Source organism: Odocoileus virginianus, chromosome 5, assembly GCF_023699985.2.
Source record: "Odocoileus virginianus isolate 20LAN1187 ecotype Illinois chromosome 5, Ovbor_1.2, whole genome shotgun sequence".
Taxonomy (NCBI): Eukaryota; Metazoa; Chordata; class Mammalia; order Artiodactyla; family Cervidae; genus Odocoileus; species Odocoileus virginianus.
In genome coordinates, this window is record NC_069678.1 from 37,736,270 (window position 1) to 37,752,369 (window position 16,100).

Genomic DNA, 16,100 nt, shown 5'->3' on the forward strand with positions numbered 1-16,100 from the left:
ATAGAAGGTGGAGGATATGATGATGAGGATAAGGATGAAGATGAGGAGAAGAAAGAAAACCTCAAATTCAATAAAACTTTAATAGTTTTAAGCGTACTGATCTAAAGTTCATAAAACGAGGCAGAATGTTCTGTTTCTTTTCTTTTCTTTTTTTCATTTATTTTTATTAGTTGGAGGCTAATTACTTTACAATATTGTAGTGGGTTTTGTCATACATTGGCATGAATGACATGGATTTACATGTGTTCCCCATCCCAATCCCCCCTCCCACCTTCCTCTCTACCTAATCCCTCTGAGTCTTCCCAGGACACCAGGCCCGAGCACTTGTCTCATGCATCCAACCTGGGCTGGTGATCTGTTTCACTATAGATAATATACATGTTTTGATGCTGTTCTCTTGAAACATCCCACCCTCGCCTTCTCCCACAGAGTCCAAAAGTCTGTTCTGTACATCTGAGTCTCTTTTTCTGTTTTGCATATAGGGTTATCATTACCATCTTTTTAAATTCCATATATATGTGTTAGTATGCTGTAATGTTCTTTATCTTTCTGTTTCTTTTCAAAATATACTGTGTCATTCAGGGCTGGGGACTCTGGTGGAGGCCTACGTAAATGCCATCAACAGTGGATCAGTTCCTTGTCTGGAGAAGGCGGTGACAATTCTGGCCCCGCGTGAGAACTCAGCAGCTGTGGAGAAGGCAGCTGACCACTACAGTGAGCAGATGGCCCAGCGACCGAGCCTCCCCACAGAGACGCTCCAGGAGCTGCTGGAGGTGCACGCAGCCTGTGAGAAGGAAGCCATTGCCGTCTTCATGGAGAGCTCCTTCAAGGATGAAAAGAAGGATTTCCAGAAGAAACTTCTGGTAATGTAACCTAGAATATCGCCTTCCTGATACCTTTTCTTCTAGAAATGTACTTAGGCTCCTTCTTTTCACTTGTGGTTCACAAGCTTCTCAGTTGTAAAAGGAGTTTGGATTCATGTGAAAGACAGGACTCTACAGGTTACATTCCATCCTTTGTTCTAAAAACTGGCCTCTTTATTTTCTACTGTAAACAAATTACCCTGTACTTAGCTGTTTAAAACAATACACATTTATTAACTCAAAATTCTTCAGGTTAGATCCCAGGTCAGGGTGTACAGGTGATATACTCTGTGTACAACAAGATGGGGGTGGGGAGAAGGCTCAAATGGGCTTAGTAATACTCCCAAGAATAAACAGCAAACAGTTTGTCATAGGATAAGAAGAATTTGATTTGAGCCAAATGAGGACTAGTGCCCTGAAGATACACATACAAGAAGCATTTGAATTGTGTTCCACTGGACTCCAAAACGGGGATGGGATTGGGGGTGGTGGTGTTGCAAGACCCTCAATATAGGCAAAACCCACAAAATTACCTGTATTATTGGTTAAGAATTAACAAAGTTAGAAAGAAGTTGGAGACAAGTAAGAGTGCTCGTTAAAGAAGGATTGTTTGGAGTCTGAAACCATTGCCTATTTGCAATGGGATCTTTGAGACCATAAGTTTACAACTTCCAGTTGCTATTATAGCAGACACTGTTTTGGGAATGGATAGTGGCATCCTTGAGTATGATAAAGTTAAGAAGACTGAAGTTCTCAGTGATGCAGAAACATGTCTGAAACCATATCTACAGTGGCCACCAAGCTGTTTTGAATTCCTACACAAGTTATTCCATTTTGATTTTTAAATGTATTTCTTTAATGATTAAAGCAGATGTAAAATGTAAGCATGTAAATCATGCTTGATAGGCCACAAACAGGTTATTGTATTTAGCATAAAGTTGAATTTAAACCGTGTATAAGCCACACTGTCCTCCCCCTGTGTAAATATGTGAATATATCTTTCTTCAGCACTCATATTGGCTCTGAAAAACCACCCTGCCCCATCATTTAGCCAGCAATGGTGCCCTTTATTCTTCTTTTGTTGCTCATCTCTCTGATGAACTTTTCTGCCACCAAAAAAAAAAAAAATAGATGTGAAAGACTTATGTGATTCGGCAATGTCCAGTAGGGTCATCTCTACTTTTTAAAGTGTCCTATGCTATATAACATAATCTAAATGCTAATAAGTTTTGCCAAGAGAACACACTGGTCATAGCAAACACCCTCTTCCAACAACACAAGAGAAGGCTCTACACAGGGACTTCACCAGATGGTCGACACCGAAATCAGATTGATTATATTCTTTGCAGCCAAAGATGGAGAAGCTCTATACAGTCAGCAAAAACAAGACCAGGAGCTGACTGTGGCTCAGATCATGAAGTACTTATTGCCAAATTCAGACATAAATTGAAGAAAGTGGGGGAAACTACTAAACCATTCAGTTCAGTTCAGTTCAGTTCAGTTCAGTGACTCAGTTGTGTTCAACTCTTTGTGATCCAGTGAACTGCAGCATGCTAGGCCTCCCTGTCCATCACCAACTCCCAGAGTCCACCAAACCCATGTCCATCCAGTCAGTGATGCCATCCAACCATCTCATCCTCTGTTATCCCCTTCTCCTCCTGCCCGCAATCTTTCCCAGTATCAGGGTCTTTGCAAATGAGTCAGCTCTTCTCATTAGGTGGCCAAAGTATTGGAGGTTTAACTTCAATATCAGTCCCTCCAATAAACACTCAGGACTGATCTCCTTAAGGATGGATTGGTTGGATCTCCTTGCAATCCAAGGGACTCTCAAGAGTTTTCCCCAACACCACAGTTCAAAAGCACCAATTCTTTGGCACTCAGCCATCTTTATAGTCCAACTCTCACATCCATACATGACCACTGGAAAAACCATAGCCTTGACTAGACGGACCTTTGTCGGCAAAGTAATGTCTCTGCTTTTTAATATGCTACACAGGTTGGTCATAACTTTCCTTCCAAGAGCGTCTTTTAATTTCAAGGCTGCAATCACCATCGGCAGTGATTTTGGAGCCCCCAAAAATAAAGTCAGCCACTGTGTCCACTGTTTCCCCATCTATTTGCCATGAGGTGATGGAACCAGATGCCATGATCTTAGTTTTCTGAATGCTGAGCTTTAAGCCAACTTTTTCACTGTCCTCTTTCACTTTTATCAAGAGGCTCTTTAGTTATTCACTTTCTGCCATAAGGGTGGTGTCATCTGCATTTCTGAGGTTACTGATATTTCTCCTGGCAATCTTGATTCCAGCTTGTGCTTCCTCCAGCCCAGCGTTTCTCATGATGTACTCTGCATATAAGTTAAACAAGCAGGGTGACAATATGCAGCCTTGATGTACTCCTTTTCCTATTTGGAACCAGTCTGTTGTTCCATGTCCAGTTCTAACTGTTGCTTCCTGACCTGCATACAGGTTTCTCAAGAGGCAGGTCAGGTGGTCTGGTATTCCCAGCTCTTTCAGAATCTTCCACAGTTTATTGTGACCCCCACAGTCAAAGGCTTTGGCATAGTCAATAAAGCAGAAATAGATGTTTTTCTGAAACTCTCTTGCTTTTTCGATGATCCAGTGATGTCAATTTGATCTCTGGTTCCTCTGCCTTTTCTAAAACCATTCAGGCATGACCTAAATCAAATCCCTTATGATTATACAGTGGAAGTGACAAATAGATTTAAGGGACTAGCTCTGATAGACAGAGTGCCTGATGAACTAAGGACAGAGGTTTGTAACACTGTACAGGAATCAGGAATCAAAATCATCCCCAAGAAAAAGAAATGCAAAAAAAGCAAAATGGCGGTCTGACGAGGCCCTACAAAAAGCTGTGAAAAGAAAAGTGAAAAGCAAAGGAGAAAAGGAAAGTTATATACATTTGACTGCAAAGTTCCAAAGTATAGCAAGGAGAGATAAGAAAGCCTTTCTCAGCGATCAATGCAAAGAAATAGAGGAAAACAACAGAATGGGAAAGACTAGAGATTTCTTCAAGAAAATTAGAGATACCAAGGGAATATTTCATGCAAAGATGGGCTCAATAAAGGACAGAAATGCTATGGACCTAACAGAAGCAGAAGATATTAAGAAGAGGTGGTAAGAATACACAGAAGAACTGTACAGAAAAGATCTTCACGACCCAGTTAATCACAATGGTGTGATCACTCACCTAGAGCCAGACATCCTGGAATGTGAAGTCAAGTGGGCCTTAGGAGGCATCACTATGAACAAAGCTAGTGGAGGTGATGCAATTCCAGTTGAGCTATTTCAAATCAGAAAAGATGATGCTGTGAAAGTGCTGCACTCAATATGTCAGCAAATTTGGAAAATTCATCAGTGGCCACAGGACTGGAAAAGGTCAGTTTTCATTCCAACCCCAAAGAAAGGAAATACCAAAGAATGCTCAAACTACCACACAATTGCACTCACCTCACACGCTAGTAAAATAATGTTCAAATTCTCCAAGCCAGGCTTCAACAATACGTGAACAGTGAACTTCCAGATGTTCAAGTTGGCTTTAGAAAAGGCAGAGGAACCAGAGATCAAATTGTCAACATCTTCTGGATCATCAAAAAATCAAGAGAGTTCCAGAAAAACATCTATTTCTGCTTTATTGACTATGCCAAAGCCTTTGACTGTGGGGGCCACAATAAACTGTGGAAAATTCTGAAAGAGTTGGGAATACCAGACCACCTCATCTCCCTCTTGAGAAACCTGTATGCAGGTCAGGAAACAACAGTTAGAACTGGACATGGAACAACAGACTGGTTCCAAATAGGAAAAGGAGTACGTCAAGGCTGCATATTGTCACCCTGCTTGTTTAACTTATATGCAGAGTACATCATGAGAAACGCTGGGCTGGAGGAAGCACAAGCTGGAATCAAGATTGCCAGGAGAAATATCAGTAACCTCAGAAATGCAGATGACACCACCCTTATGGCAGAAAGTGAATAACTAAAGAGCCTCTTGATGAAAGAGAAAGAGGAGAGTAAAAAGTTGGCTTAAAACTCAACATTCAGAAAACTAAGGTGGTGGCATCCGGTCCCATCACTTCATGGCAAATAGATGGGGAGACAGTGGAAAGAGTGACTGACTTCATTTTTGGGGGCTCCAAAATCACTGCAGATAGTGATTGCAGCCATGAAATTAAAAGACGCTTGCTCCTTGGAAGGAAAGTTATGACCAACCTAGACAGCATATTAAAAAGCAGAGACATTACTTTGCAGATAAAGTTCCGTCTAGTCAAGGCTATGGTTTTTCCAGTGGTCATGTATGGATTGTGAGAGTTGGACTATAAAGACGGCTGAGCACCAAAGAATTGATGCCTTTTAAACTGTGATGTTGGAGAAGACTCTTGAGAGTCCCTTGGACAGCAAGGAGATCCAACCAGTCCTTCCTAAAGGAGATCAGTCCTGGGTGTTCTTTAGAGGGTCTGATGTTGAAGCTGAAACTCCAGTACTTTGGCCACCTAATGAGAAGAGCTGACTCATTTGCAAAGACCCTGATACTGGGAAAGATTGCGGGCAGGAGGAGAAGCGGATGACAGAGGATGAGATGGTTGGATGGCATCATCGACTCGATGGACATGAGTTTGGGTGGGCTCCCAAGTTGGTGATGGACAAGGAGGCCTGGTGCACTGCAGTTCATGGGGTCACAAACAGTCGGAGACGACTGAGAAACTCAACTGAACTGAAAGACATAATCAATGTTCAACTTACTTACAGGTCCAGGAATGTGAATACCAGGGAGAGAATTCTTGGTGATCATAATCCTGCTTACCATTGCCATATTCATGAAAACTTTGTCTTTTAGTCTACCTTTGTCCATTCTCCCAGTTGAAAAATCTCTTAGAGGAAAATCAGATCAATTATAGTTTACAAGTACAAAAGTGAAAAGTAAAGTTCCTATATTTTCATACACTGAACCCCTCAATGAAGCAAGAATTCAGAAAGAGTTCAAAATTCTGTTGGGTATACTTAACTCATTAAGTTAGGCAATTGATTAGCTATGTATTAGTAGATATCTTTATTTATAGCACCTAGTTTGCATAGGAAGCCCTACTTCAAGTCATAATTGAGCTTTCCATTTTTCATTGTTGATGGATGGATCACAATGAATCCTATTACTGTTAAAGAACAATGGAATTCACAGTTACCAATCTGTCAGTTCACAGATACTGAGACAAAGCCAACAGAGTTAAGAGAGTTCCTATAAGTCACACAAAGAGTTGGTCAGAGCTAGAACTAAAACTGGAGAAGGCAATGGCACCCCACTCCAGTACTTTTGCCTGGAAAATCCCATGGACGTAGGAGCCTGGTAGGCTGTAGTCCATGGGGTCGCAAAGAGTCGGACATGACTGAGCAACTTCACTTTCACTTTTCACTTTCCTGCATTGGAGAAGGAAATGGCAACCCACTCCAGAGTTCTTGCCTGGAGAATCCCAGGGACGGCGGAGCTTGGTGGGCTGCTGTCTATGGGGTTGCACAGAGCGGGACACGACTAAAGCAACTTAGCAGCAGCAGCAGCAGAACTAAAACTAGTCTCCTGACTCTGTATCTATTATTCTGTTTCTCATGTGCCCTGATGTTGTGCAACTGCTTCCTTCAAGAGGATCACAGTTGGACTTTCTCTTCTAACAGCTTCTTTCTTTTGAATTTCTCTTCATTTCCTTGACAGGTCATGATCAAGAAAAAGAAAGAAACTTCCTTGCTGCAAGATGAAGAAGCGTCTGTCAACTATTGCCAGGCTGAGCTTAAGAAGCTTTCAGACCCCTTGATGAAGAGTATTTCAAAAGGAACTTTCTCTGTCCCTGGAGGACACTGTTGCTACTTAGAAGCAAGGAGCAGGCTTGAAGAGAACTATAAACTCATTCCCAAGAAAGGAGTTAGGGTGAGGAGTAAGGGGATTGGGAAAGAACAGAAGATTGGAGTCGAAGGGTCTTTGCTGGTTCTTTTGAAATTCTAAGACCATAGCATCATTTTTGTAGAGAAAGCAGAGCACGGTGGTATTTCTACACTTTTAGCTTTTATAGCCACAATTTGGCAGCTGCTTGGAGATCCGGGTTCAATCCCTGGGTTGGGAAGATCCCCTGGAGGAGGAAACAGCAACCCACTCCAGTATTCTTGCCTGGAGAATTCCAAGGAGAGAGGAGCCTCATGGGCTACATACAGTCCATGGGCTCACAAGGAGTCAGACATGACTACGTGACTAACATTTTCACTTTCTTTAGATAAACTAGAAATACTTCTTCCCAAAGACAGGATCTATTATCAAGAATCTAGATGAAAGAGAACATCCCTTTCAATTAGCAAAGACTGTGATAGGTTTTGAAAAAAACACTAAATCAAAAAGATACCAGCATCCCAATGTTCATAGCGCCATTACTTACAATAGCCAAGACATGGAAGCAACGTAAGTGTCCATCAACAGATGAATGGATAAAGGAGATGTGGAGTGTGCATATACAGGAATGCTACTCAGTTATCAAAAAGAATAAAATGTTGCCATTTGTGGCAACCTGGATAGACTTTGAGGGCATTATTCTCAAAGAAATGTCAGACAGAGAAAGGCAATACTGTATGATATCACTTACACGTGAAATCCAAAAAATAGAACAAATTAGTTATAATTGAAAAGAAGACTCACAGGTATAGAGAACAAATTAGTGGTTACTAACGTGGAGTGTCATCTGCATGTCTGAGGTTATTGATATTTCTCCTGGAAATCTTGATTCCACCTTGTGCTTCTTCCAGCCCAGCATTTCTCATGATGTACTCTGCATATAAGTTAAATAAGCAGGGTGACAATATACAGCCTTGATGTATTCCTTTCCCTATTTGGAACCAGTCTGTTGTTCCATATCCAGTTCTAACTGTTGCTTCCTGACCTGCATACAGGTTTCTCAAGAGGCAGGTCACATGGTCTGGTATTCCCATCTCTTTCCGAATTTTCCACAGTTTATTGTGATCCACACAGTTGAAGGCTTTGGCATAGTCAATAAAGCAGAAATAGATGTTTTTCTGGGACTTTCTTGCTTTTTCGTCGATTCATGGGGTCACAAAGAGTCGGATAAGACTGAGCGACTGAACTGAACTGAACGTGGATTGGGGGAAATATAGGAGTGAGGGTGGGAGGTACAAGTGACTGGGTGTAAGATAGGCTACAAAGGTATATTGTAAAATACAGGAAATATAGCCAATATTTTATATTAACTATAAATAGAGTATAACCTTTAAAAATTATGTAAAAAATAAAATAATAAAATTTTAAAATGAGTAACCCCAAGATGGGCTTTCTGCAAAGTGTAAGGAAAATTAAAGTTGTTGTTCTCAAGAAGCTTATAATCTTACCTGAGGACACGTAAATATCCATTGGATATGGTGGCACAATGATTATCATACAGGTACAGACTGATAGAGATAATGACAGGGACGATTGCAGTGGTACTGATGGTGATGACAGACATATGTGGAGCACTCACTACTTCAAGTGTACTTTAGGTGTTTTGGTTAGACCATCAATTTAGTTCTCAGAATAATATAGATTAGATACTGCTATCATCTTCATTACAAAATTGATAAATATGACATAAGGAAAAGGAACTACATTACCTAATGTCACATATCTATCAAGTGGTAGTGCTGATAGGGTAGCTGTTAGGTTCTTGGCAGCCATTCAGAACTCAGAATAAAGCTTAAGAAAACTTCCTGGAGAAAGAGGCAAAAGCTACAAGTTGAAATGTCAATAAATGATAACTTAATAAAGAAAGGGTTGGTGAGCATGAGTCAGAGGGAAAGCAATGTGCAGGTAGAGCAGTTGCAAACAATGGAGGATGGGTGTTTTTACAACTGCACATAATTCCAGCATCTATAACCACTGTGGGGTCTGAAGAAAGGTGAAGACTTTTACAGAGTCAAACCTGGAGGATCGTTGCTGTTGTTCAGTCACTAAGTCATGTCTGAATCTTTGTAATCACATGGACTGCAGCCTGCCAGGCTTCTCTGTCCACCATATCCCTGAGTTTGCCCAAAGTTATGTCCACTCAAGTAGGAGACTTTAATACCCCACTCACAACTATGGATAGATCAACTAAACAGAAAATTAATAAGGAAACACAAACTTTAAAGGACACAATGGACCAGCTAGACCTAATTGACATCTATACGACGTTTCACCCCAAAACAATCAACTTCACCTTTTTCTCAAGTGCACACGGAACCTTCTCCAGAATAGATCACATCCTGGGCCATAAATCTAGTCTTGGTAAATTCAAAAAAACTAAAATTATTCCAGTCATCTTTTCTGACCACAGTGCAGTAAGATTAGATCTCAATTACAGGAAAAAAATATTAAAAATTCAAACATATGGAGGCTAAACAACACACTTCTGAATAACCAACAAATCATAGAAGAAATCAAAAAAGAAATCAAAATATGCATAGAAATGAATGAAAATGAAAACACAACAACCCAAAACCTATGGGACACTGTAAAAGCAGTGCTAAGGGGAAGATTCATAGCATTACAGGCCTACCTCAAGAAACAAGAAAAAAGTCAAATAAATAACCTAACTCTACACGTAAAGTAACTAGAGAAGGAAGAAATGAAGAACCCCAGGGTTAGTAGAAGGAAAGAAATCTTAAAAATTAGGGCAGAAATAAATGCGAAAGAAACTAAAGAAACCATAGCAAAAATCAACAAGGCTAAAAGCTGGTTTTTTGAAAAAATAAACAAAATTGACAAACCATTAGCAAGACTCATTAAGAAACAAAGGGAGAAGAACCAAATAACAAAATTAGAAATGAAAATGGAGAGATCACAACAGACAACACTGAAATACAAAGAATCATAAGAGACTACTACCAGCAGCTCTATGCCAATAAAATGGACAACTTGGAAGAAATGGACGAGTTCTTAGAGAAGTATAACTTTCCAAAACTGAACCAGGAAGAAATAGAAGATCTTAACAAAACCATCACAAGCAAGGAAATCAAAACTGTAATCAGAAATCTTCCAGCAAACAAAAGCCCAGGACCAGATGTCTTCACAGCTGAATTCTACCAAAAATTTAGAGAAAAGCTAACACCTATCTTACTCAAACTCTTCCAGAAAATTGCAGAAGAAGGTAAACTTACAAACTCATTCTATGAGGCCACCATCACCCTAATTCCAAAACCAGACAAAGATGCCACAAAAAAAGAAAACTACAGGCCAATATCTCTGATGAACATAGATGCAAAAATCCTTAACAAAATTCTAGCAAACAGAATCCAACAACATATTAAAAAAATCATACACCATGACCAAGTGGGCTTTATTCCAGGAATGCAAGGATTCTTTATATCCACAAATCAATGTAATACACCACATTAACAAATTGAAAGATAAAAGCCATATGATTATCTCAATAGATGCAGAGTAAGCCTTTGACAAAATTCAACATCCATTTATGATTAAAACTCTCCAGAAAGCAGGAATAGAAGGAACATACCTCAACATAATAAAAGCTATATATGACAAACCCTCAGCAAGCCTCACCTTCAATGGTGAAAAATTGAAAGCATTTCCCCTGAAATCAGGAACAAGACAAGGGTGCCCACTCTCACCACTACTATTCAACATAGTTTTGGAAGTGTTGGCCACAGCAATCAGGGCAGAAAAAGAATTAAAAGGAATCCGGATAGGAAAAGAAGAAGTGAAACTCTCTCTGTTTGCAGATGACATGATCCTCTACATAGAAAACCCTAAAGACTCTACCAGAAAATTACTAGAGCTAATCAACGAATACAGTAAAATTTCAAGATATAAAATTAACACACAGAAATCTCTTGCATTCCTATACACTAACAATGAGAAAACAGAAAGAGAAATTAAGGAAACAATACCATTCACCATTGCAACAAAAAGAATAAAATACTTAGGAGTATATCTACCTAAAGAAACAAAAGACCTATACATAGAAAACTATAAAACACTGATAAAAGAAATCAAAGAGGAGACAAACAGATGGAGAAATATACCGTGTTCATGGATTGGAAGAATCAATATTGTCAAAATGGCTATACTGCCCAAAGCAATCTATAGATTCAATGCAATCCCTATCAAACTACCAACGGTATTTTTCACAGAACTAGAATAAATAATTACACAATTTGTATGGAAATACAAAAAACCTCGAATAGCCAAACTAACCTTGAGAAAGAATGGAACTGGAGGAAACAACCTGCCAGACTTCAGATTCTACTACAAAGCCACAGTCATCAAGAGAGTATGGTACTGGCACAAAGACAGAAATATAGATCAATGGAACAGAATAGAAAGCCCAGAGATAAATCCACGAACCTATGGTCACCTTATCTTCGACAAAGGAGGCAAGGATATACAATGGAAAAAAGACAACCTCTTTAACAAGTGGTGCTGGGAAAACTGGTCAACCACCTGTAAAAGAATGAAACTAGAACACTTTCTAACACCATACACAAAAATAAACTGAAAATGGATTAAAGATCTAAATGTAAGACCAGAAACTATAAAACTCCTAGAGGAGAACATAGACAAAACACTCTCCGACATAAATCACAGCAGGATCCTCTATGACCCACATCCCGGAATTTTAGAAACAAAAGCAAAAATAAACAAATGGGACCTAATGAAACTTAAAAGCTTTTGCACAACAAAGGAAAGTATAAGCAAGGCGAAAAGACAGCCCTCAGATTGGGAGAAAATAATAGCAAATGAAGCAACAGACAAAGGATTAATCTCAAAAATATACAAGCAACTCCTCCAGCTCAACTCCAGAAAAATAAATGACCCAATCAAAAAATGGGCCAAAGAACTAAACAGACATTTCTCCAAGGAAGACATACAGATGGCACAAAAACACATGAAAAGATGCTCAACATCACTCATTATCAGAGAAATGCAAATCAAAACCTCAATGAGGTACCATTACACGCCAGTCAGGATGGCTGCTATCCAAAAGTCTATAAGCAATAAATGCTGCAGAGGGTGTGGAGAAAAGGGAACCCTCATACACTGTTGGTGGTAATGCAAATTAGTACAGCCACTATGGAAAACAGTGTGGAGATTTCTTAAAAAGCTGGAAATAGATCTGCCATATGACCCAGCAATCCCACTTCTGGGCATACACACCAAGGAAACCAGATCTGAAAGAGACACGTGCACCCCAATGTTCATCACAGCACTGTTTATAATAGCCAGGACATGGAAGCAACCCAGATGCCCATCAGCAGACGAATGGATGAGGAAGCTGTGGTACATATACACCATGGAATATTACTCAGCCATTAAAAAGAATTCATTTGAATCAGTTCTAATGAGATGGATGAAACTGGAGCCCATTATAAAGAGCGAAGTAAGCCAGAAAGATAAAGACCATTACAGTATACTAACACATATATATGAAATTTAGAAAGATGGTAACGATAACCCTATATGCAAAACAGAAAAAGAGACTCAGATGTATAGAACAGACTTGTGGACTCTGTGGGAGAAGGTGAGGGTGGGATGTTCCAAGAGAACAGCATCGAAACATGTATATTATCTAGGGTGAAACAGATCACCAGCCCAGGTTGGATGCATGAGACAAGTGCTTGGGCCTGGTGCACTGGGAAGACCCAGAGGGATCGGGTGGAGAGGGAGGTGTGAGGGGGGGATTGGGATGGGGAATACATGTAAATCCATGGCTAATTCATTTCAACGTATGACAAAAACCACTGCAATGTTGTAAAGTAATTAGCCTCCAACTAATAAAAATAAATGGAAAAACAACAACAACAAAAAAAAGTTATGTCCACTCAGTCAGCAATGCTATCTAAACAGCTCATCCACTGTTGCCCCCTTCTCCTCCTGCCTTCAGTCTTTCCCAGCATCAGGGTCTTTTTCAGTGGGTCAGCTCTTTACATCACATTGCCAAAGTATTAGATCTTCAGCTGCAGCATCAGTCCTTCCAATGAATATTCAGGGTTGATTTCCTTGAGGATTGACTAGTTTGATCTCCTGCTGTCCAAGGGACTCTCAAGATTCTTCTGCAAGGTGGATCATAGAGGATCCTGCTGTGATTTATGTCGGAGAGTGTTTTGCCTATGTTCTCCTCTAGGAGTTTTATAGTTTCTGGTCTTACATTTAAATCTTTAATCCATTTTGAGTTTATTTTTGTGTATGGTGTTAGAAAGTGTTCTAGTTTCATTCTTGTAATGAGATGGATGAAACTGGAGCCCATTATACAGAGTGAAGTAAGCCAGAAAGATAAAGAACATTACAGCATACTAACACATACATATGGAATTTAGAAAGATGGTAATCATAACCCTATATGCAAAACAGAAAAAGAGACTCAGATGTATAGAACAGACTTTTGGACTCTGTTGGAGAAGGCGAGGGTGGGATGTTTTGAGAGAACAGCATCAAAACATGTATATTATCTAGGGTGAAATAGATCATCAGCCCAGGTTGGATGCATGAGACAAGTGCACTGGTGCACTGGGAAGACCCAGAGGGATTGGGTGGAGAGGGAGGTGGGAGGGGAGATCGGGATGGGGAACACATGTAAATCCATGGCTGATTCATGTCAATGTATGACAAAAACCACTACAATATTGTAAAGTAATTAGCCTCCAACTAATAAAAATAAATGGAAAAAAAAAAAAGAATCTTCTGCAGTACCACAGTTCTAAAGAATCAATTCTTCAGTGCTCCACCTTCTTTAGGGTGCAACTCACACATCCATACATGACTACAAGAAAACCCATAGCTTTGACTGTATTAACTTTTGTTAGCAAAGTGATGTCTCTGCTTTTTAATATGTTGTCTAGGTTGATCATAGCTTTCCTTTCAAGGAAGAAGCATATTTAATTTCACTTTTGCACTCACCATCCACAGTGATTTTGGAGCCCAGGAAAATAAAATCTGTCTGCTTCCACTTTTTCCTTTTCTACTTGCCATGAAGCAATGGGACTGGATGCCATGATCTTAGTTTTTTTTAATGTTAGGTTTTAAGCCAGCTTTTTCCACTCTCCTCTTTCACCCTCATGAGGCTCTTTAGTTCCCCTTCACTTTCTGCCATTAGAGTGGTATCACAGGCATATCTGAGACTGTTGATATTTTGCTCAGCAATCTTGATTTCAGCTTGTGCTTCATCCAGTCGAATATTTCACATGATGTACTCTGCATGTAAGTTAAATAAGCGGAGAGATGATATACAGCCTTCACATACGCCTTTCCCAACTTTGGACCAGTTTGTTTTTCCATACCCAGTTCTAACCATTGCTTCTTGATTTGAATACAGGTTTCTCAGGGGACAAATAAGGTGGACTGGTAATCCCATCTCTTGAAGAATTTCCCACACTGTTGTGATCCTTATAATCAAAGGCTTTAGCATAGTCAATGAAGCAGAGGTAGATTATTTTCTGCAATGCCCTTGCTTTCTCCATGATCCAACAAATGTTGGCAATTTGATCTCTTTGAAACCCTACTTGTACATCTGTAAGTTCTTGGTTCATGTATCGCTGAAGCCTAGCTTGAAGGATTTTGAGCATAACCTTACTAGCATCTGAAATGAGCACAACTGTGTGGTAGTTTGAACATTCTTTGACATTGCCTTTCTTTGGGGTTGGAATGAAAACTGACCTTTTCCAGTTCTGTGGCCACTGTTCTTTTCCAAATTTGCTGATGTAGTGAGGGCAGCACTTTAACAGCATCATCTTTTAGGATTTTAAAGGGCTCAGCTGGAATCTATCACCGCCACTAGTTCGTGGTGATGCTTCCTAAGGCCCATTTGACTTCACAGTACAGGATGTCTGGCTTTAGGTGAGTGACCACACCACTGTGGTATCCAGGTCATTGAAACCTTTCTTGTATAGTTCTTCTGTGTATTCCTGTCACCTCTTCTTAATCTCTTCTGCTTCTAATTAGGTCCTTATCACTTCTGTCCTTTATCATGCCCATTCCTTACATGAAATGTTCCCTTGATATCTCCCATTTTATTGAAGAGATCTCTAGTCTTTCCCATTCTATTGTTTTCCTCTGTTTCTCTGTATTGTCCATGTCAGAAAACCTTCTTATCTCTCCTTGCTATTCTCTGGAACTCTGTATTCAGTTGGGTATATACTTACCTTTCTCCCTTGAGTAGGGAAAAGTACTAGGCCATTGAGATATGAGCTAAATCAAATCCCTGATGTTTACACAGTGGAGGTGACAAATAGATTCAAGAGATTAGATCTGTTAGACAGAGTGCCTGAAGAGCTATGGATGGAGGTGTGTAACACTGAACAGGAGGCGGTGACCAAAACCATCCCAAAGAAATCTGTAGGTTCACTGAACAATAATTTCCCCAGGAAGATACTATATTGATGTTGCCTGACAAGTCTTTGCTCTTTGTTGTTTCCTCAGGCAAACCAGGTCCTCCAGAGCTTCCTGCAGTCACAGGCAGAAGTAGAGGCAGCCATCCTGCAGGCAGACCAGGCGCTCACTGATGCGGACAAGGCCATGGCAGGTACAGGGGAGGACTGAGCTCTCAGAGGGGAAAGTGGTTCCTGTACTGCCCTTAGACAGGTGTGGGAGGAAACACTTCCTGGAACCAGAGCTTCCTCTTCTTCCGTGGAACCTCTCTGCTACATGTGGAAATAAACAAGGGAGTTTGGGTTGTATGTACATCCAGTCAGTGTGTCTATATCATATACCAAAGCAGGTTGTCTGATGTGGTAGCAGGAACAGTCAGACACCTTCCCACCAATTTAATGTCATTTTAGTCTTTGAGCTCAGGAAGGTATAGCTCAGCATAACTGTTTTTTGTTTAAAACTCTTGTGAAACAGAGGAACGTACCAAAAGACAAGCAGCAGAGATGAAACAGGATCTGCTAAAACAGGAACTGAGTGATAAGAATAAAAAAATGGAGGCCCAAGAGAGAAGCCACATGGTAAGTATAGCCCAACTGATAGAGAAGTTCATGATGGAAAAAGAAAACCTTCTAAGAGAGCAGGAAGTGCTGGAGCACAAGTCTAGATGGGCATGGGCAGAGTCTGATGGACAAAATGCTAGTTTCTCAATAATAAAGGGACAGAAATATGACCTATAGTCAGATCCCAAAGAGAAATCCAAAGACAGGTTTCATGTAACATCAATGTGGATCATGCTGAAGATGTACCTCTGGAAGACTCAGCATCTTCTGCAGTGCTAAGG

The 16,100-nt window shown here is 40.1% G+C and overlaps 1 pseudogene; it reads left to right on the plus strand.

Moving 5' to 3' along the window:
- The window catches only part of LOC110135258 (guanylate-binding protein 7-like), a 34,521-nt pseudogene extending 26,595 nt beyond the window's left edge, over positions 1 to 7,926 (plus strand).
- The last annotated feature ends 8,174 nt before the right edge of the window (positions 7,927 to 16,100 follow it).